Source organism: Buteo buteo, chromosome 16 (assembly GCF_964188355.1).
Source record: "Buteo buteo chromosome 16, bButBut1.hap1.1, whole genome shotgun sequence".
In the NCBI taxonomy this organism is placed as follows: domain Eukaryota; kingdom Metazoa; phylum Chordata; class Aves; order Accipitriformes; family Accipitridae; genus Buteo; species Buteo buteo.
In genome coordinates this window covers 1211145-1234271 of record NC_134186.1, presented here as the reverse complement: position 1 = coordinate 1234271, position 23127 = coordinate 1211145, and positions in this window count along the sequence as shown.

Genomic DNA, 23127 nt, shown 5'->3' with positions numbered 1-23127 from the left:
CACGACACTGCCATTTGAACTCTATTCCTTTCAAGCTTGAAAGCACATGGCTACAAGGCTTGTCCTACCACTGCTGTACTACACTCTAAAAATTAATTTCAAACCCCATGATGCATTTTCTATTCACAGCTCAATCCAATCACTGGGGAGCAGAAGCAAGTAAACTGCAGGTAGTGTCACATTGGTAAAAGTTCAATGGTGACTTAGCGCTCTCCTGCCTTGACCTCAGGTTTAAATTAGAGCAATAATCCAGCAGGTGTAGGCTAATCAAAGGATGATGGGGAGAATTTTGGCCAAAGACGCTCCTCTCAGTGCAAGCAGAGGGAGGATTTTCCCTTCTGTTTCAGCACAAATAATTCAGAGGAGAGCCCAGCTCCTTCCCGGGGGGCAGATCCGTGCCGGAGGGTGCAGAGCACAGCGGTGCTGCACGGAGACCTGGGCTCCCGTCTACCTCCTCATCCTGACGCAGCGGCCACGCGGCGTGGCCCAGGGCGCCGTGTCCCCAGCACTGCAGACCACCGCTCACAGTGCTCCCTGCGCTAACCGGGATGCTCAAGCCAACAACACAACAGCACCAACCTACCGCCCTTCTGATCCCACCTTTACTCCCGTTTCTTCCCAGAGGAACAAATCTCTGTTAAAAACTGTCATTTGAATGTCCACAAACCATGGAGAGACACTGGAAATGCATTATCTCCCTGAACCCGATACGAGTAAGGATTTGGCTGCTTGGTGCCACTTTGAGATAATTGTTTCAAAGGATTTGAATGTAGAAAATACTTTAAAACAACTTTAGAATCAATAGCTATTTTAATTTGCAACTTGCAGCTCACTTTGACAAATAACCCCCAAAAGGAGGATAAATAATACAGCTTCAATTATATTTCTGTACAATATTTATCTTATTTTGTGTTGTGTGCTGCTGAGCTAATTAAATTTTCTGCTGCCAGCCCATGCTTGTTCCCCTTTCACTTGTAATATATAACTTTATGAAGAGGGACTAAATCTTCCTGTGTGAATGGCACTTTATCCCTGAATGTGAATGTTGCTGGAAAATAAAATAAAATAAACCAACAACAATACTCTTCATAAAACTAAGAATAAAAGCCACACAGCTGAGCTATTTTTCAGTAGGGACAAATGATACACAATGGAGGGAAAGCAGGTGGCAGCTGGAAAGCATCCAAAAACCCCCAGAGGCTTCACAGCTGGGAACCAGGACCTGATATCCTTTGCTTGAACATGGCGCTCCTTTGAATTTCCGAGCCAGAGGGGATGGTGGAAGGCAGCTCCCTGCTACCTCCCACTGCCTCCCTGAAGGACACAGAGCCCTGCTGGGTCACACTGAACTACATGATGTAACGCAGGCAGAAAAGGTGGTGCCTGGCCCCTACAAGATAAAAATTTAAATTTATTTTGGAGCCTGGGGATGGAAATTTCAAATGATATCTATCTAAAGATGAAGCCAGAGGCTCATTGGGACATTCCAGTATGCCCAGCGAGGTTAACTGGCACTAGGTGCCCACACACATAGGGAGCACTCACCCTGTGCTGACCCGGGAAAAGCAATGCCCTTTAGAGCTGGTGGGACTGCAGCTGCCTCAGCGCTGGTGGCTGGCACAGCTCTCGGGGGGGATTTTTTCCCCTGGCAGGTGCTGTAGCTCCCTCCGGGACACAGAAAGGGACACGTGCGGTGGTCATCCACACAACCACCTCTGCGCTGGAGCAGGACACAGTAAGTGGACAAACTCTAAAACTTTTACTACGACGCTCACTTACTGACTTTTCTGTAACTTTTGTATTCTGCAATTCATACTCATGAGTTGCTGTTGGAGCTATTTCTGCTCCTATCCCAATGCCTTTTAATTTCTTTTTCTCTAAATTGCTGCCTCTGGAGGTGGAAAACAAGCCATGAGCACTTGTTTCATGTATCAAGGCAAAATGTCAGTCAGCTTCTGCCTGTGGGCACCTGTGCTGGTGCCAGTCATTTTAAACTATACCCAGTGCAACCAGGAAGGCTGCTGGGAAAAAAATAAAAGAAAGAGAGAGGAGGCCATTCAGCTAAATGTTGGGAATTGTTTGCAGCAAACTGACAGATGTTTATGGTTCATAAGTACACTCCCAAAAGGACAATGTTAGTAGCTTGAAAAAATGGAAGGGGGGAAAGATGGAAGAATTGATTTAACATCTGTGTTTTTCTTGAAAACGTTTTCTCTTAGGAATATCAGGGAAGCTGACATTTTCACAAGGCAGGAGAAGTGGGATTCATGGCTAAATGTAGTCCTGATGATGAAACAAAGCAGGGGATCCAAAGGAAAGCTTTGTAGGCTGCAGCATCTCCTTCATAGCTTCTCCACCACCTGGAATACTTACAATGAGAAAAATATGGGTTCACTACAACTTTGGCCCCTTGGCTTGTTTCATACGTCACTTGAAAACTGATGGCTTTACAGCCTGCCCTTGTCTCAGCCCTGCACACAACCCGGAGAGAACACCACTGCTTCAAAAATGCCATGTTGGGAGAGAAATCAGCCACCAAATCTTGACTTTTTCCTCTGCCCCTCTCCTCTGGTCTGCTGACAGCCAGCCTTGCTGGTTTGCAGACGTTCCCATGCAAACAGTTTGGGTTACAAGTGTTTGATTATTTTTTAATTTTCCACTAAACTGGCACTGCTCTTGTGCAAATGTCACGTAACAGGCAATTGCAGGAGCTGTGCAAGCAGAAAGTGAAACAGCAATAAAGCAGCCTGCTTTCTATTCTCTCACACTTCGGAGTTATAAGATCCACATCGCACTTTCTTTCATTTCAGCCTGCTTGGTGTTAATTTTAGCATCTAAACCTTCTATTTTAGAGCTGAAAACGCAGCTGATAACATGGTTAACAACTGTTGCCGTGGTCTGCCTTGGCAGCGAGGCATTAGCATCCTCGCTAGCATATTGCCTTCAGCTGCACTTCCAGGTTTCAGTCTCACAGCTCCTCCCCAAAAATGTGGTTGGTGCTGCAGAAGCGCTGGTCACCACCACCACCCTGCACTCAGTGCTGATCTGACTGGCTTATTAGACAAAGGCTAGGATATTTTTGCCACTGATAAGATCACCTCTTACGTGATGGATGAGCCTGCAAGCTATTCCCGTGTCTCCATTATTCATCTCTACTGTATGCTGTCAAAGAGCACAAGGTGTTCAGTCCACTGCGCTGGCAGGTTAGGTTTTCGGGAGCAGGGAGCCGTATGTAAGGCGTGTATCCAGTATGCACAAGATACCTTTGCTCACTTAGCTGGTGCCTGGTGCTCTCTCCTCTTACAAACTCTTCTCCTTGGTCCAATGGATCAGGCTGGGGCTCCTGGTGGAGCCTCCCCTGTGCCTCTGGCCAGAGGTGATGTTCCAGCTGTGGTACTCACTGAGGCCCTATAAGTGCAATGGCTTCTAAGGAAGACTGCTAAAGTTTTGGGGGATCTCCAGCTCTGGACCTGCATGAAAGAAACAGCAGCTGCAAGGTCACTAGCACATCTTCTCAATCAGGCCACAGAGATGTAAAGCTGCACACCATGAACCTGGGTTTAAATGAAGAACAGGGTGCAAAAGAAAAGCATACAGATCTCTGGTATGTAGGAATGCCAGAAATTTCAGATTAGCCAAGAGCAGAATCAGCTGAAGATGTGGAGTTTTTTCTTTAATTTTATTTTCAAAGTAATAAACACTGTAATTAACCATAGCTTAATAAGTCATCAATCTTGTGCAAAAAAGGAATAATGAACTAATTAACTAGGATGCATTCTCCCATTGTAGACAATCAATGCCTTATCTTAATGTAGGTGTATCTCTAGAGGGGAAGGAGGGAGGTTGGAAACAATTAAAGAAACTAAATATTGTGAGAGAGACTGCTAGTTTGTTTTTCCCTAAAAGAGGAAATGGATTAAGAGAAAAATTCCAATGTTTGAAACCCAGTATGCTTATTTCCCCTGTTTTACTTCTTAGAGAAAAAACAGAATAGGAACGACCCTTAGTATTCTCTGACTAACCAGTTTATATTTAACTAAGACAAGAAGAACCACAAGGCTAGCAAACCCCCTTTTAATCACCCTCCTTCACCTCCCCCCAAGTTTAAAGAACTGTCAATCTGCCATTACAAAGTCAGTGCCTTGAAAAAGAGTGAGTTTGCATTTGTATGAGATTTCAGAATGTGTCCTTCTAATCTTCACATATTTATTCCAGTGATTCCCTTTGCTTCCTCTCTCAGCCTAAAGTTAATTCAAGCCGTTTTATACTCTAAAAGCAAGTCTTTTCTTGTATGTTTAAAATACAGTTTGAGCCTCTCCCAGTTCAATAGAGTCACTTCGGTTGTAAGCAACTGCTCAAGCAATTGCTGCTTCTTCCCTCAAGAATATTACATTCTCTGTTGCTCATAACAAAGATATCAAGAGTGTTAATATTGTTGCCGTGGTGACTGACAGCTGCTGCAAATATGGCTGATATAAAGTTAAATTACTGCACTTTGGAAGCAGTGCAAAAGCTCTGAATGTAGCTGGGGTGATCTGTTACATCCTCCCGGGGAAAGCTGGGAGTTGAGAGGCATCCACCAATTTCATCACAAGAGTGCTCAGAAAGCATCATATACACCTCATCTCCAAGGGAGGCTATAAAAAGGGACGGGCTTTTTATCTCATCTTGGTGCTAAGAAGCTCAAAGTCACAGGGCAGAGAAGAAAGGGCCTCCTCCATCCCCTCTGTGGGGACTGCGTGGCAGACAACGGCCAAAGAGGAGGGGAAGATCTCTCTTAGCAACAGTTGGTTCATGAAGAAACAAAAAGACTCCTACATTTCACCCTGGTGTCCACAATACAGGTCCACAGTGAGCTTACAGATGTGTTTAGACAGGCTAGCACATCAGCATCCTCCTGGAGAGTGAGCGGAGCTGCAGGATCTTCAGTGAGCGCACACATCTGAGGGCACACCAGAACCCAACGCCTGTATCAGGATGCCTCTGGAGAAGAGACCCGTGTTTATTCCCTTCTATTCCATGGTAACATTTGCTTCTTGCATCTGATCTGCAGGTATGAGATGGGCTCAAAACTCGGTGTGACACAGCAAATACATGACGTGCACTACAACGGAAATCAGACCAGCTCTGCAGGATGAGTTTCCAGGAGCAGCATCACTTCTAGGAGCCTGGACAGGTTGTTTATCACATTCAAGTCCTGCTCCTTCACCAAATCACCCAGCGAGGCTCGCAATCGGTTGGAAGGAGAGGTTCTGCGTAAATGCACATGCCAATGGGTGGGCATAGTCTTGGCTGAGTAATGGTCTCTCACTGTATCTCTAAAGGGCTCAAAAGCTACGTCAAGGAATGAAAACTGTGGTGGAGCTAGTGGAAGAATTAAATTAAACAGATGGAAGTGCGGGAGTAGAGTTTGGGCAAAGAAAGGCCAATTTCAAACCATATTTTTAATTAAATTGGGGAAGTTTTTAACTGATGAAAACATCTTTAGTTGGATTTAATGGCATTTAGCTGCTTTAATTGGGATGTCTATATTTGGAGTTTGCAGACAGAAACAGATAATAAGGCAACAAAAACAGATCACAGGGGCTTAAAATCCTGGCATTTGCATAACCCAATTGTTCACATTATGAAATGGAAACCCTGTTATCAGCTTGCATAAAACAGCTTGTTTTGGTAGATTGCAAATACTGTGTTTAATTAACCAAGCTTCAGGGACAGTGAATCTTATTGTTACAAGATACAACTCTGTGGAAATAAAGGCATTTTCATTTAAATAAAACAAAAGGGGATGTTTATCAGGATGTTACTTAATTGTCAGCATTGCTAAAGAGTTTTGTTTCTACTATAATTTATGAACTGGAATTGATCAGTGAAGCAGGGAACCAGGCGCCTTTGTCCTGTACAATTAAAGCTCCGTCATCTTAAATCCAGGCATTAATGACGCCAGCAGCTAAGAGGAAAGGAGAAAAAAAAATCTGCAAGTGCATTGGAAATCCTGGGTTATGAATGAAATCCAGTTTTACCCAATTAGCACTCTCAAAGCATCTCTATCTTGGTAATATCTACCTCTGGCACTTCCAGAAAGTCGGTTACAGTATCACTAAAGTCCTAGCACATTCCCCACTAAAGAGCAGAGGAGGACAAGGCTGGGCAAGTATAAGGCTATAATGCCATTGTTACATTCTTTGACACCCCCTCCCTCAGCAATCAAGCTGGAGATCTTTATCTGAAAAGCCAGGAACTGTCCACAGAGTAAGACGGAAAAATAACTGAGCTGCTGGGGAAGAAATGATTAGGTTTTCCTTGCAGAAAACACTGCTGGGAATGGCAAACATTCTTGTTTTGAGTTTGAGACACAATAAAACCTAAATATTTCTGTATCTAGATGTATTTTTGCTAACTTTTCCAGTATGTCAGAAAACATTTTTCACTAGGGGGGAAAAAAAGAAAAAAAAAAAAAAAGCATCTCTAGAAATATTATTTGCCATTTTGCAGCTTCCCTGGGAGCCTGCCCCAGGACCAATGTGCCACACAGGCATGGCAGGAGCATCCTCTGTCCTGGGAGCCTGCTGAGCTTTGAGAAATGCAAAAGGGAGTTAAAAAGGATGCTGTGCACACCAAGGACAAACCCTGTCCACATTACCACTAATGCAAAGTACAAATCACAGGATGTTTCTCTGAAATATGTAATTGTATTTGAAAGGACACAAAAGCTGCAGTTGCTGAGCTGCTTCCAGGAACAAAATGTATTCCATGGCCTGAAACAAAGTCTTATTTATATGCTGTGGTTTTCTGTGATTGCTTAAATATGCTTATCACATTGGTCTTCTCACAGTGCAGCACCACTGAATTCCTTCTGTTCAGAAATGACAATGTGCAACGTAAGATTTCTGACCACAGTGAAACCCCTCACCCGAATACCCAGAGGCAGCAGGGGAGAGCCTGCATGGGCACTTAGCGAGAGGCAGAAGTTGCTGGTGAACCCAGTAAAGCATATTATCAAAGAAATGTGCTGGAGTAATCGGAGAGGAGAGCAGATGCTGCTGGCAATAAAAGCCTATGTGAAATCCAGCTGAGAAGCCTACTGAGAGACCTACAGGGGCAAATTTCCCTATGGTAGGACAAAAGAGACCCAGCAAGTGAATAGCGGAAAAAATCTATTGCAAGGTACCCATTATCAAGCAGCAGCGAAGCTGCAAAAAATAGAGAATTGAATTTGAGGAGGGAAGGGAAGCAGGCACCCTGTGGACACAATTACAGAGCCTTTTCAGAAACTGCTGGGTGTGTAAATGCAGGAACAGCAGATGGGAGAGGTCTGAGGATGAAAGGGTGGAAGTGGTCTCCCCACATGTGCCAAGGAAGCAGCCAGCTGCCTGCCTCTGCCCCTGCCCGTGGGGCCAGCTCCCTCCCGCCCACTCTGCCCAGTCCCACCAGCACACCCACAGCCCCTCCTGCGCTTGCCGTGCTCCGCACCCGGGCAGCTCTGTCCCCTCCGTACCCCAACTCTGCCGGCAAAGGCTGTTCCCTCCCTCCCAGCAGCACGTGGAGGACCCCGTTTCCTACTGCCCGGCTGCTTTTCTCTCCCTGCACGGCATCTCCTTTGCCTATGACCCTTGGGTCACCTCCATCGTGACACAGCACCCCTTGGGTTCTCCGTCATGCAGATGGAATTGCTCCTTTGCTCCCACAGCCCACGTCACAGCCCTCACCCTATGCCGTAAATGCTTTGCAGGTCCGGGATGGTACAACGACAAAACCCAATGCCCCTTGCGTGTCCTGGGTGTGTATTTTCAAAGGGGCTGATCGCTGTAGGTACCAGCCTCCGTTCTCTCAGCTGAGTTAGCTCATTCCAGGCTAAGCCTCACACAAAAAGCTGGGCTTCCCCACAGCTGCAGCACCTTGCACATGGTTCCTGGATAAGCTGGGTTCAGGGTTGCAACCCACATGGCCCCCAGCTTCTTGTTATAAACAAGGTGCAATCTCTGCAGTCTGGGGCTGTGCCCCAGGTGATGGAGATGCCCAGCAGGAGCTCACCACCACCACGGTCCAGCACTGCTCAGCCTGGTGCTACCTCAGCCCTGCAGCCTCACAGGGAAACTTCCCAGCAGCCAGGCTGCTCTTGGAAAAGGTGAACCTGGTGCTTGAAAGGCACCAAATCCTTTAATCCCTGCAGCCACTTTAACCCTTGGCCTCCTGAGCCCCGTTGAAGGATCTGAAAGCTTGCTGAAATCCCAAAGTATCACAAGGATCATTGTACATCCTTAAATAAACCTCCTTTCTTTAGCTCTCTCCCTTTGTGAGGATTTATGCTCTGTGAGAGGCACAGCTGCTCCTAAGGAAATGGCTTGAGGTTCAAAAACTCCCTCCTGGTTTTTACTTCTTGCCTCTTGAGGGTTAACAATCCTCTGGAGAGTGCAGAGCAGCCTGTCTATCCACTTTGGTAATTGAAATCAATTTCTCTGCCTTATCTTTAGGAAACCTATATAGTCAAGACACTAATCTGCTGGCTCTGGCATCTTTTAAATGAAAACCTATTTAACAAAAAAAAAAAAAAAAAAAAAAGAAAAAGGTCCTTTCCCTGCCTGCTGATGCTCCTTCGCTCAGCTTCCAAAGGGGGAGACAAACTCCAGGCTCTAGACTTTTTTGGGGAGCAAGCACCCACTGCTGGTCAGCCCCTGGGCCTCCTGGGCAGGCAGTGTGGGTGAGCTCAGTTCCTCTCTCCTGATCCCAGCACTTCTGACTTCCCCAGGCCAGGCAGGAGCTCTGCCCTGACAGGTCCTGCCATGCCCAGCGCAGTGATGGGAGGGGAAATTTGCTGCCTACTCATGGACCAGGGGAGCTCATGCACTGCCTGAGGGGACATCCATTGAGGAGGATTGAGGCCAGAGACCCCCAGATCAAGAGAGGGGCTGGGAAAGGGGCTTTCGGCCAGATACCTCCTTGGTGTGGCTCCTTGGCTCCTCCTGCAGTTCCTCCCAGCTTCTGTTCCTCTGACTCCTATAGACACCGTGCTGCTGTAGAGGGGTCACAAAACCAGGATGCCAGTTGTGCATCTGATACAGGCACAGCTGCGGCCAGGGATGGAGGAGGTGAACCCCTCACCAGCCTGCTCTGAGGAGTGGATGAATGCCTCCCTTTGCAAACCTCTCCTCTCAAATCTTCAGTTACCTAAAATGAAGCCTGCAGAGAAAAAGCAGACCCAAACCAAGTTCTCTCCTAATCCTGGTCATTAGGAGTCCAGCCAAGCCAATAGATTTCTAATTTGCAGTCAATCAGGCTTGAAATCCCTGTAGCTTTTATTATAATTACACAGATCAAGTAATCAATAGGGAATCATAGAATGGTTTGGGTTGGAAAGGACCTTAAAGATCGTCTAGTTCCAACCCCCCTGCCATGGGTAGGGACACCTTCCACTAGACCAGGTTGCTCAAAGCCCCATCCAACCTGGCCTTGAACGCTTCCAGGGATGGGGCATCCACAACCTCTCTGGGCAACCTGGGCCAGTGTCTCGCCACCCTCACAGTGAGAAACTTCTTCCTTACACCTAATCTAAATCTTCTACCCTCTTTCAGTTTAAAGCCGTTACCCCTTGTCCTATCTCTACACACCCTCATAAAAAGTCCCTCTCCAGCTTTCTTGTAGGACCCCTTTAGGTACTGGAAGGCTGCCATAAGGTCTCCCCGGAGCCTTCTCTTCTCCAGGCTGAACAACCCCAACTCTCTCACAGCGTGTCTTCACAGGAGAGGTGCTCCAGCCCTCTTAGCACCTTCGTGGCCCTCCTCTGGACTTGCTCCAACAGGTCCATGTCCTTCTTATGTTGGGGGAGCTGAATGCAGTACTCCAGCTGGGGCCTCACCAGAGTGGAGGAGCGGGGCAGAATCTCCTCCCTCGACCTGCTGGCCACGCTTCTTTCGATGCGGCCCAGGACACGGTTGGCTTTCTGGGCTGCAAACGCACATTGCCAGGTCATGTTGAGCTTCTCATCAACCAACACCCCCAAGTCCTCCTGCTCAAGGCTGTTCTCAATCCACTCATCGCCCAGCCTTGGGATTTGTGCTTGGGATTGCCCTGACCCATGTGCAGGACCTTGCACTTAGACTTGTTGAACTTCATGAGGTTTGCACGGGCCCCCCTCTCAAGCCTGTCAAAGTCCCTCTGGATGGTACCCCTTCCCTCCAGCATGTCGACCGCACCACACAGTTTGGTGTTGTTGGCAAACTTGCTGAGGGTGCACTCAATCCCACTGTCCGTGTCACTGACAAAGATGTGAAACAGCACCAGTCCCAATACCAACCTCTGAGGAACGCCACTTGTCACTGGTCTCCACTTGGACATCGAGCCTTTGACCATAATTCTGAGTGCAACCATCCAGCCAATTCCTTATCCACTGAGTGGTCCATCCATCAAATCCATGTCTCTCCAATTTAGAGACAAAGGATGTCACGTGGGACAGTGTCAAATGCTTGAATGATACCACCCTGACCCTAAAAAAAAGGGAAGTAAAAACTCATGAGCACACCTCAGCGTTCCCTGGGCACCAGGCAGGAGGACAGGGCAGCAGCATCGCTCTGCAGCAGTGCCTGCACCACGCAAGGCTGCTGACTCGGGTATACTCAGAGCAGGATGTTACATATTTTCAGTGGGTGCCTGTGGTGGGAAGGAGAAGCTACAGAACAGGGAATGAGAAAGCAAGCACAGAAACTGATGGCCAGAAGATCTGAAGTTGGGACTCCGCATGAAACAGATTGAAAGGACCTCAATTTGTTACTGACCCAACAGTAACACACAATCTTTCCCAGATGTCTATCCTACTGCTGTCTGCAGGAGGAACCATCACCGTTCTCTGAGAAGAAATGTGCATTTACCAAAAATTAACAACTTGTAGTTTCCTTCAAACTAAGTGCACTTCTTGAGCAAGACAATATAATTGAGGCACATTAATATCATGAGATAAGCATCACTGACCACATTTATGACAATATAAAAGGAATTCACAGATAAAAAGAACTTATACCCTATAAATCAAAGCATTTTGGTGCATAAAATTTGGGAACACAAGTCTATGAATTGTAATAGAGCATGACAAAGTCTCATCAACAGAAGTAAATATTAGGCCCCCAATGACAAACAGATACCAAGCATCCTATCTGAATGTTTTTTCAACACATCAAATTTAAAGCAGTTCCCCGATTCTTATTCTCTTAATCGAGGTAATTTGCTTTAAGTGTTCCTTGCAACTGAGAAATTACAATTGCCCTTTTAATATTCTAGAATACAAACAACTTTCTTTTTTTTTCATCTGATGCTAATCATTCTGTGCTCCTCTGAGGAGGAATCCTCTCTGGGTGAAAAGGGCTTGAAAGAGTAACATGCACATCAGGAAATGAAATGTGTGACAGTGATTTGACTGGGTAAGGGTAGAGGAGGGAATGGCCATTTCACTGGCCTGGCTTCCCCATCCAGTTATTCATTATGTTAAATTGCCATTATATTCCTTTCAGCTCCCCAAGAAGTCAATATAACATAATGAAGTTATCACAAGATGAAGCTTGCTGAGCTAATTTGTTGATGATAACATAAAACAGTTCTGGGTAAAGGTTGGGAAGACAGCTTTGTTTGCATTAGTGAACATGAGGATAGTTGGGGTTATTCAAGACAGGTAGTAGTTTCTTCCACCATCCTTGCCCTTTCAGACAAGATTTTTTCATCCTTTGATTGCTAAAAATGTCAAAAAAGTTCCAATACTCAATGACACAGCAATAGGAATCTGAAAGGTTAGTATAAATACAGGCTGCTCTTGCCTCTGACCACTCAATGCTGTTCAACAGAAAATCTTGCTTCATTTCTTCAGTAGCATAGCACTTCAAAACAGTTTCTTAAGAAAGCCTAATACACACATGTCCTTTTTCTCAGCAGAAGTAATACCAAAGGAGTAAGAATGCTGTGCTCATCATCAAATAACCCTTCCTGAGTACATCTCAGCTTATTTTCCTCAAACACTGTTGACAAATGATGCATGAGAGGGTACCAGGAAGGAAGCAGATACAGTGCCTGTCATGTAGCAATTGCTCAGTGCCTACAGTTGACAATAATTTGGAGATCCATCTGTACACATCTCACTAACTGTATTTGACATTGGAAATACCTGTAGTTTTTGATGGCAAACTCCATTTTAAATACAGGGCATATTTTCTGGCTTCGTGATAAAGTGCAACCAGAAGCGTATTTCAGCTGCAGATCTCCTCCCTCCTGCTCACCGGGACGCTGCTGCATTTGGGGCCAGACACAGCCCTCCAAATAAGACAACACGGCTCCTTGTTCACGCAGCTGGGGCTGCCACTTCCAAAGCTACCATTTGTAGCCACACAATTTTGGCAGCCATTTACCAACACGCTTCAGCTCCAAACTACCTCTTGTTCCTACATTAATCAATTTATTCTGTTCCTTGTAGGAATATGTATCCTGTCAACCAGTTCTTCGGGTTACAATTGGCTGCTGATGTTGGAGACCGACAGAAAGCAAGAAGGTAGTATAGGAAACTAAACATATTTCACTGCAGCTTGCATAGTGAGTAGCTTCGGGGCTGTGCCAGTGTGGGATGTTTTCATGCCACCCACTGTTGAGGAGCAGAGTAGCAAGGCTGCTCCAGTGGGCACAGCAGCGGGTCCCTGGGGGACACCAGGCACATGCTCCCCAGGGGCTGGGAATAATGGGGATACTGCAGAGTCCAGGAAGGATGAGCAGTTGAGCGAGAGAACGAGGACAAAAATTTCCAGACTGGAAATTCAGACCGCAAGTCCTTCTAGCTGAGGATCCCCACTCCACACAGCCTGTGGTATTTAGATTATTACTAAGATCTACATACAAGCACCACTAGTGCAACTTTGTCATCCCATTGCTCACTGTTTACCAACTCATGGAGGGAGGATGGTGGGTTTTATTTTAGTTTTTGCTGCAAGAATTAACAGAATGAAGGTCAAGGAGCAAGGTGGGCTGATTTGTAAGTATCTGGCATTTTTACTCCTGTCTCAAAGCACCATGATAAACCACTCTGAATGCAAACGTGACTCGAAATGAATCACCGAGTACTTTACAGTGCAGGTAAAAGAGGACAGTATGGGATCCAGATACAAAAAGAACAGTTGTTCTTGCAGCATTTCTATCCCTTTTCCTTCCCCCTCAAATTTCAATAGGCCATGTCTAATTATTGACTGGCACATATTCCTCCTCACACTGGTGTATTATCAGACCATAGCCCATGTGTCAGTCCACAGAATTAGCAGCTATAATTGGACCCTTTTAACAAGGTACACAACACATTTTAAATTAAATTGCATTCCATAAATCAGGTTAACCTTTTCAACACTGCTCTAAGAAAATTAATTACTCATATCGAAGCACATGACCTTTTCACAGCACTAGGGATTAGCTTCCACATTTCTTTTATTTTGCCTTCTTTCTGCTCCTCCCCCCTCTCTCCCCCAGCCCAGCCTTCTTTCTTCATTTAAAAACATCAGAGCACAAATAGGGTCAAGGCTGAACACATTGCTTCAGCTCTCTCTCACAGCTTCAACCAAGTACAACTTAATTGCTACTTTCTTTTCCAATTCTCCTCTTGTAAGAAAGCTGCCCCCTTTTCCCCCTCCCCTCTTTTCTGGCGGGTGAAACCAGGGCTGCCCAGGTGCCAACACTCAACTTTATCATCTGACTCTTGACTTTGGTTTGATGTTTGCTTGAAACACCTGGGAGTCTTGTGACTATGTGAGGGTCTCCATTTCCATCACCAGCAACTGGCAATGTTTCTACTTTTCTAGCCCTTAGAATCATAAATAAAGTGTGGCCGAGTGCCCTAAAAGCTCAGAAGGAAAAAAAAGGAAAATGCTTTATTGTGTTAAAATCTGCCAGAACTTTCTACAACAGTTCTGCAGGGTTGATGGAAATAAATGTCAGCAGCACAGTCCCAGTAGCAGGTTGGGAACATCAGAAAAGGACATCTATTGAAGCCAGCATCAAAGCAAGCAGGGCAACCTTAAACAAAATCAGGTGGGAAAACCCCAAACAGATACAATCTCATCTCTACCCACCTGATCCTACTCAGAGTTTCCATGTAATTTGGGTTTATGAGCTTTCTTATGCCTTCTATGGCGAGTTCAAAAACTGGCTTAGCAATATCTACAAATAACAAATCTCAGCTCTAATTGAGAGAATTAGAGTAGAAAAGGCTTTGTTGCTCCCTTCTAACAGAGCAGGAGAAGCCGGGGGAGCTGGCAGTGTGTGCAGCAGTCCTCCATCCCTGATAACAGCACAAGCAGCTGTGGCTGCCCCATTAACCCACCTGTACCCGGCCTCCTTTGTCACCGCTGTCCCCACGAGCACAGTGGGGCTGTGTCAGCTCCAGGACCTTTAGTAAGAGAGGGAAACAAAACAAATGATCACTGCAGGATGAACAAGCATTAGGATCTCTTCCCAGAGTCCCTTCTGAAGCAAACTCAAGCTTTTGTCACATTTCCTAGTGGTGTATCACATTTGTGATATGCTATTAAATGAGGCTACTTTACAGGCAATTTTCTGCAGAAAATCCTTCAACAATGAAGGGAAAAAAATTGGGATTGGAAGCATTCCTTAGACAGCAATGTTTGTGCTGATACATCAACAATTTTCAAAAGTCAACAATTCATAGAAAAAGTTTTGTTTTGCAACCGTGCCCACTGTTTGTTATTGTTAAAACAAGCTTGACAATGCCATTTTCTTTCTCCCAGAGCTCTCCTCCAAGCCTGTATGGCTTCAGTTAAGCAGAAACAAGCCCATCTCCTCAGTCCTGCCCTGCAGCACTGCACTCCAGGATGCTGGTCTCCAGCTCTGCCTCTACCGTGGCCTCATCCAGCCACCCTGGGGCTCTGCCTGGTGCTGTTTATCTTCTCTGGGCTGGATCCTGCACTGACTTGCTGGCTTGTGCTCCAGGCTTGAAATTGTCCGGGCTGTGTTGCCCAGGCTTGCCTTGTGCTCTGGGCTGCCCACGGCTGCAAGGAGACACTGTGTCCCGGTTTCAGCTGGGATAGAGTTAACTGTCTGCCTAGTAGCTGGTAGGTGCTATGTTTTTGGGTTCAGTATGCAAATAATGTTGATAACACTGATGTTTTCAGTTGTTGCTACGTAGTGTTTAGACTATAGTCAAGGATTTTTCAGCTTCTCATGCCCAGCCAGCGAAAAGGCTGGAGGGGCACAAGAAGTTGGCACAGGACACAGCCAGGACAGCTGACCCAAACTGGCCAAAGGGGTATTCCATACCATGGGATGTCATGTCCAGTATATAAACTGGGGGGAGTGGGGCCAGGGGGAACTGCTGCTCGGGGACTGGCTGGGTGTCGGTCGGCGGGTGGTGAGCAATTGCCCTGCGCATCATTTGTACATTCCAATCCTTTTATTACTACTGTTGTCATTTTATTAGTGTTATCATTATCATTAGTAGTTTCTTCTTTTCTGTTCTATTAAACCGTTCTTATCTCAACCCACAAGTTTTACTCATTTTCCTGATTTTCTCCCCCATCCCACTGGGTGTGTGTGGGGGGAGGTGAGTGAGCAGCTGCGTGGTGCTCAGTTGCTGGCTGGGGTTAAACCAAAACACATGGCCACAAGGAGATGCTGCTGGAGCCCCTGCCAGGGAGGAGGCCACCGTGCGCTGGCCCCCTGCTGCCATGTGCTGGCCCCCGCCGCCGGAGGAGCACGCTGGGACGCGTCGCCTGTCTCCGAAAGGTAGGACGTTGCGCGGCTCGGTGCCCACGCGTCGAGGTGCCAATTGAGCAGAAGATGCGCGGTGGTCTGGTGACTCGGAGTTGAAGCAGCAAAGCTTGTGCTTGAAGGAAGGTGGTGGTTTTTAACAGGGAGAGCTGCAGAGCGGCTTCCCTGGGGATGTGTTAAACTCTGCTGGCTGGGGACTTTGAATTCGTGGCTGCATGTCTTCTGAAATGCTGCGCCCGAGCGAGGCGGTGTGTGGTTTGGTTTCTGTTGTAGTATGTGCTGGCAGGGCTGGAGGAAAGTGGTGCATTGGTGGGATGCCCCTGGCAGTAGCCAGAGACTTTATAAAAGCAGCTAAGCAAACCGCTGTTTGATGGAATATTTACTGGTAGATACTGCTGGGCTTTTAACGTAGCCTCTGTGCATATAAAATGTGAAATAAGAAGTGGTGTGTTGTTGCAAATGAGCTGAGTGGACAAACGTACAAGGAATAGGCTGGTGACTTTTATGTTGGCAAGGTTGGCCTAAGACCAAGCTCTCTTCTTGCTGAGCGCTGGGTAGTACAAGGTGATTGCCTGTTTCAGGTGCTGAGGGAGAACTGTGTAATTCTAATACCTTTTGCAATCAGCCAGTGACAAAAAACTTACTGTAATTGCTGGTATGTATGTGCACTGTATATAGTCAGGTGTTAATGATCTCTGCTTGTCCTTTCTAAAGATACCAATTTCAGTGGTGGTCCCGAGTTCTGCTGAGAAGATGATTAGGCTTTGATGGGGGAAGCAACAGCTTTTCGGCCTGGGAATTTGTGAGAAAGATGGGTAGTAAGTGACTAAGCTTATGGGAAGAGGCATGGATTTATGGCTTGACTTCATGTGGGTTTGGTACTCTCCATGCTATTGGGACATTAACACTCAGATGCTAAGAACATACAGTCCTCATAAGCATGTATTTAAAGATATTTAGTACTGTGATAAACAGGCTAAGGACATCCCTTTTTCTGTCCTGGCTGCAGGGGTGCACAGGCTGAGGGATCAGCAACATGCCTAAATATGCAATTAAGTGGGTCAGACAGAAAGTTAAGAACTAAGCACTTTGGGGTTCTGGTATTGACAGAACCTGCAGTTTTTCAGTATGTGCTGCACCCGTGTCGGGTGGATTTGTTGTGGTGAAAGACTCATTCCTCTTCCCTCCGGTGGCTGGTTCCCATGGGCAGCTGAGTCCCAGGTATCAGAGTTTCCTTACAGTCTGCTGACTGCCCAGACCTGCAGCGGTGGGGATTGGTGTTGTCAGGCCCCATACAAATGTGTTATTTATGGAAGTGTCCTCAGAAGTCAAGAACATCTGTTCTGCGGTTTCTTCCCTCAAATGGAATAATCTATGTAGTTTTTACTATAGACTGTATTTCCCAGCTCTCTTCATTTCTTTAAATTGTGCTGTAAGTTGCTGAAGTCATCAGCAGAAACGCTGGAGTCAGCTAGATTTTAAACATTTAAAATGATGTAAGATCATTTTCCTTCAGAAAGAACCTTTAAAAATTTAATTATTCTTTTTCTTTTTCCTATTTCTCTTTCCTTTTCTTTTAATGATGGGGTTGTTGAAACCTCCCATTAAAAGTCCCATAAAATAAAACAAAGAAATAAAAAACCTTAGAGCAGAATGTGACAAAGATTTTCCTGAAAACATCAGGCATCTTGCTGCTGATCTATTGCCTTTTCTTACAGTGGCGAAGAAATGAGTGAGGAGGAATAGGTTGCTTGGGGGTGGCTCCTGTGTTTTATGCTCAAGTTAATGCCTCATAACTAGCATTGCAGCATGATACCTATGCCTTGGAAACCAGATTCCCAGTGTTTTTGTGGTGGAATATAAAAATGTTAATAACCTAAGCACTATTAAAACAACTGTTCTAGGCTGTGTTAGGCCCATACATGGCTTCAAGTTGAGGGCAGTGAGTATTCTGAGCGTGTGTAGACCATAGGACAGTGATGCAGGACTAAATCCTGGCCTCCTTAAACTTACTGGGAAAGACATCAAGACTTGTGCCTTCTATAATTTCACAATTAACCATCCTGTTTCAGATTACTTGATTTTGGAGCACTAAGTTCAACACATGAAAGGCAAAACTTACTAAGAGCTCATTTTAAATGAGAAAACCAACATAAATTGTTTTCCCCTTGTAATGTGCTTAAGCTGTGTGTTTGTGTTTTTATTTCTGTGTACCCAGACACACATTAAAAAGATTGAACATAATAAGTTAATTGTTCACCTAATCCTTAATGAAGATTGCTATTTCCTCTTCAGAATTGCTGCTTGAAGTAAGATGCATTAAAGCTCTTTCTGAATTGGTGTTGGGAGTAGGTGTTGTTCAGAGGTGGTTTCTATCTTACTGCCGCGAGTCTCCTACCAACATGTGGATCCTCTCACTGCTCTGCTCTTCAAAGGCAGCTTCCCCAAACCAAAATACAAGCAAAATTAAAATAGAAGTCACATCTAACTGCAGTGTCCTCATCAGTGATGTAAGAGGATCACCTGGACACCTTGGCCCAACGCTGCAGGGCTCAAGGGTGTTTGTCTTGGCTCTCTCTTGTGTTCTCCCTCCCCTTGTGTCTTGATGGGTTTGGTCTTGCCAGGAGACTGCTGTGGCCTGCTCTATGTCTAGTTGTATGGAGGAAATTTTCTGGGCAAATGCCTGCTGTTTTTTTGCAATTGTTAGGAGCTGGTGTGGGGTTCTGGTGGCTCCTTTCTGTCCCTTGTTTCTATGAAAGCACTGAGGTTTTTACAGTTGTTTTGAAGGCCTTGTTGTGCCGTTTGTTCTCTTCTCTGTGGCAAAGCTGCAGCGTAGGTTTGGCTACCCTGAGCTGCCTGCCACTTATAATTATGACAGTTTTTGTTAAAGTGATTTTGTATCAGTCCATCCATCCTTGCCCTCCAGTTGCGATTATACTCTTTGATGCCATTGAATTGCAAAGATCTGGGGAAAATGCTTTCAACATCTTTGATAGCAAAATGTGATACATCATTCAGTTCATTTGGGGCAGTGACTCCTCTGGTTTGCTCCAAGCATTAAATCAGATGTTTTGATTGTGAGTGACAGAGCCATGAAATTGTCTAGTTTACCAGATCAACTGGAGTCCCTCAAAGCTAGCAGTTAATACATAAACAAAACCAGGATCTCCATTCATCTATTCATGACAAAGTGGTGCAGATGACTGAGCAAAGTGTTAACTCAAAAAACCAAACCAATATAAAAAATAATAGTGCAGATTTGCTTCTAACAGACTTATTTTGCCCTAAAGTTTCATTTGTCTCATTTAACTTATTTCAGATGTTGCTCCAGTAACTCGTTCATTATGGCAAATCAAATAAACAAATGAAAATTTAAAGCTATTGTTATCCAGCTATTCCATCGGGGTGTTTTTGTAGTTCTTTGCATATTTATAATGTTTCTTTGGGCTGCATGTCCAATTAGAACAGATGGCTGATAGGTTACACTGACTTACCTACTCCAGCAAACTGGGCAAGTGTCCATATCTTCAGCAAATGAAATACTGCACAGCAGATTTTGAAAGAAAAATACATTGTAGTCATTGAAAGCTATTTTTCAATTGCTTATCATGTTTTTTCTTGTGGTCTTTTCTCCTGTGCTGTTCATTATCCCTTCTGGAATTAAAATGGCACATTTTATGTATCAGAGTTAACTCCATTTGCTAGATAGAATTGATGCATTCTTATCCCCTATATGCATGAATATAGAGATGTAGACATAGATATGAATGCAAGTCACTCTCGAAATACTCTGAATGCTAGAATATTTCTTTTCCTTCTTTATTTAATTTTGCTGTTTAGAGTGAAAAGAACACATTTAAATAATAAAATGAACCGCAATGTGCATTCTGCTCTATTCATGGAGTTTTTCTAATTTCAGTTCTTTCTGCAGCACTGCTATAAATACTTTTACACAAGAATGCCTGAGAAATAGGTCATAGCAAAAATTGCTAATATGTACATTTGACAGAAGTCCTTCCGAAGTTCTGGTTTCTTTCAGATTGTTTCATAAAGCAAATTATGTGAAGATCAGGCTGGAATTTTCAAGAATACCTATTTGAGAGGGGCAACCAGATGAAAATTCCTCTGTTCCTTTTCACCCCCAGACATGTTCTGATCAGAGTCCAGATCTCTTAGGTAAGAGATCCTGCAGGCTTGAGTCCTGTGAGAGCAGGAGCATCAGTAAAATGATTATATTTTCTTAAGACAGTTTGGTTTTTGAAACTACCATAATTTTGCTGATGCTGTTCTTCCAAGAAGAGCTGGTTACTTGGGCTTCTCCTGTGGAGTGCACCGAGGACAGCCGGAATTTTTCCATGTAGCAAAGGCAGAGTCCTTTTCACTTACAGAAAATCCACTTGCATCTTTTCTTAATACTTTGTTCTGTGCATAAATCTGCTTAATTGTCAGTATAAGAAACAGTGGGGGAAAAAAGCTCTTCAGGCCATTCAGCTGGCAGCATTACCCAGGAAAGGCAGGAGCAGTAATTTATTGTACTGTGCACACAGGCATTCAGGAACCTTTTTTCAGATTGCAAACCTGGTGTTTGTGTGGTGTGGTATACTTGTTTCACCATATTGCGAGCTGGGCAGCATGCTTGCGCTGGAGTATCTGGCTGCTGTAGGCAGCCTTATATTTTGTTAGAGGTCTTAAATTTTTACCCATTTTATGAAATTGTCTGAAATTAGGTTGTATGTATAACATGCTCTGTAGCACACGGTACCTTATCCCAAGGGCTTCTCGTCAGCTGTCTGGAATATGCTGCAGGTCCTAACCACTTGAGAGGCTTTCTGAAGAAGTATGTGTTCTGGAAACAACAGATTTTTGTAAAGGGGGGAAAATGCATTGAAGTTCTCCCTACTAAATGTGTGACAAAATAAAATTCTAAACTGGCTCTGGCATCAAACTAAGTAGAATTTTTGGCTGGGACTTTGTGTAGGGATTTTGAATTGCTGTGAACAGTCAGGCTGAAACTTCAGAGGTGGGTAGTGTGCAGTAACGTGGATCAAAGCACCATTTGTTGGCTGGATTTTGGCAAAAGAATTTGTATTTTGCAAAGCTCTAGGCTTTTAAGCTCTTCTCCCAGGGCCTTGGGAGCTGGATCTTTTGAGAGACACAATGCACAATGCAACTCAATCTGATTTTTTTTTCCCAAAGCAGTTCTGAGGAACTTCAGATAATAATCAGAATGTGTGGACACTTATTTAAATTGAACAGAACCTTAAGCTGTGAAAAGTTGCTTAGAAAAGCTCTTTTGGGGGGAACAGTAATCTTAAAACAGAATAAAAATATGCACTTCATTTTCCTGAAAATTCTTTGTGGACTTCTCAGTATTTTTCATTATAAGGGAATGCGTGTACATGGTTGAACCTGAATAGAAAATATAAGCTGTGGAAACATATGTATGTGTCTTCAGATGATACATTATACAAAGCATCAAATGAAGCTTTAGATTCTCACTAAGTTAATCTGTGTATTTACATTAATATAAATTAACTGCTTTGATCTAAGATGGTTAATAAAAGAAATATGCCTTGAGGTCTTCCAAAAGGATAATAAGGCTGGCAGGTATTAGGGCACTTGTATTTAATCTGGAAGCACTGAATAAGAGAGAAAAGGGAAAACATAATGCAAATAGAATAAATTTAAAATTTATTGTGACAGCATAAATAAACTGTTTGGAATGTGGGAGCCTCAAGTTGATGCAATAACCAGTAAAACATACCAGTAGGAAAAAAACTTGTAGGACTAGAAGAATAGAAAAAATAAAATAAACTTTAATTCCAGCACTAGTAACAGTAATACAAGAGTAAGCAATTTTTTTTGTCTGTGAGGCTGATCCCTGGGATGCCGGTGACCTTCCCACAGGGATCAGGCACCTGCTGCTGCAGGGTGTTGTAGGAGTCTGCTGCAGGGTTCCCAGTTGTCTGTTTGGCACCTTCCTGCAACTTCGTGAGGCAGGGCCTGAAAGCTGGGGTCTGCCATGCCTTTAGCAGGAGCTCTTCTTGCACTAAGATTCCTCTTTGGCACATACTTGTGGTCAGCCCAGTCGTGCAGTGAAGTGCTCTGGCAACAGAGTGGGTAAAGGCATTTGGTGTTTAAATACTGCTCTGCCTGCTGTTAATTCCTAATATACTCATGGCAATGAATGCAAGCTGATCTATTCCTGCCAGGCTTCCAATGTTTATCATTAATAGAGAATGAACTGACATAAAGCTTAAGTATCTCTTTCCCTTCCTGTAGTGAGTAAAAACTTGATTTCCTTAACTAATATATTACTGTCACTGTAATATGAATGAAGTTTCCAGTCTGTAGTTAAAAAAAAAATAATAAAAAAAAAAATCACTTGCTCTATTTACTTCATATAGCAAAAAAAAGCTGAACAGCTAGCACTTTGTGTGTAAAGAAATGCTGCATTTTGGAGGCAGAGATGAAATTAGCATCTAAAGGTAGCTGTTCAAGTGCAATCAATATATTGCAGGTGTTCAACAGATTCAGTGGATGGAGTGTTCCTTGTCTGAAGGTAGAATTGGCTGCCTTGCTTCTGCTCTTTGAAGGCTTATTCAGTTTGTCTGTTTGCTCATATTTTACATTAGAGACCCGTGACCATCATATTAATACTTAAGACAAAAGCCCTTGAGTACTTTTATCTTTAGAGTAAATTATACTGACTCAAACTAGAGAAAATTTGAATTTTTCTGATGAAATAGGACTGTCAGCAGCGTACATCCTTTTTGCCAGTTTCTAGATATCAAAGTCTGATATCCAGCACTAAGTTGGAACTCAGGAGATAGACTTGATTGTGGGTAAAGCACCAATGGCTTTTCTGTTGCATCTGTTTGGAGTAAGAAATATTTTTCATATTGTATTGGTACACCATCAGCTGCAATCTTGGCTGGACATTCATGAGCTTCTCTTACACCAGTATGTAACTCATAAGAAACCAGAATGCTCCGAAATGCAAATCTCAATCAGCTGGACAAAGCCAGGAAAATACTGATCTTTCCCTACTCAGTCAAACCTTCAGGGCTGCATTTGCAAAGCAGTGAGAGTCCCAGCTGGAGCTGGCACAAGTGCAGTGACCAGTGCAATAATGTGCTGGTGTTGAGGCAGATGGATAAATGGTTTACCAGTGACTTTTAGTCATCTTTGTAATTTGAAACTGTCTTGCTTGGTCACTTGTGGCCTTATTTTCAAGGGTGTTAGTCCCTTTATACCACTCTGTTAATGCAAATGGATTTTCAAGAGAAAATGAAAACCAGACTTTCTCTGTAGATTTTAAAGATGGTCATGTGGATTTTGGGGCCTGGTCCAGAGCACACTGCAGTCAAGGGAATCCTTCTAGTGATT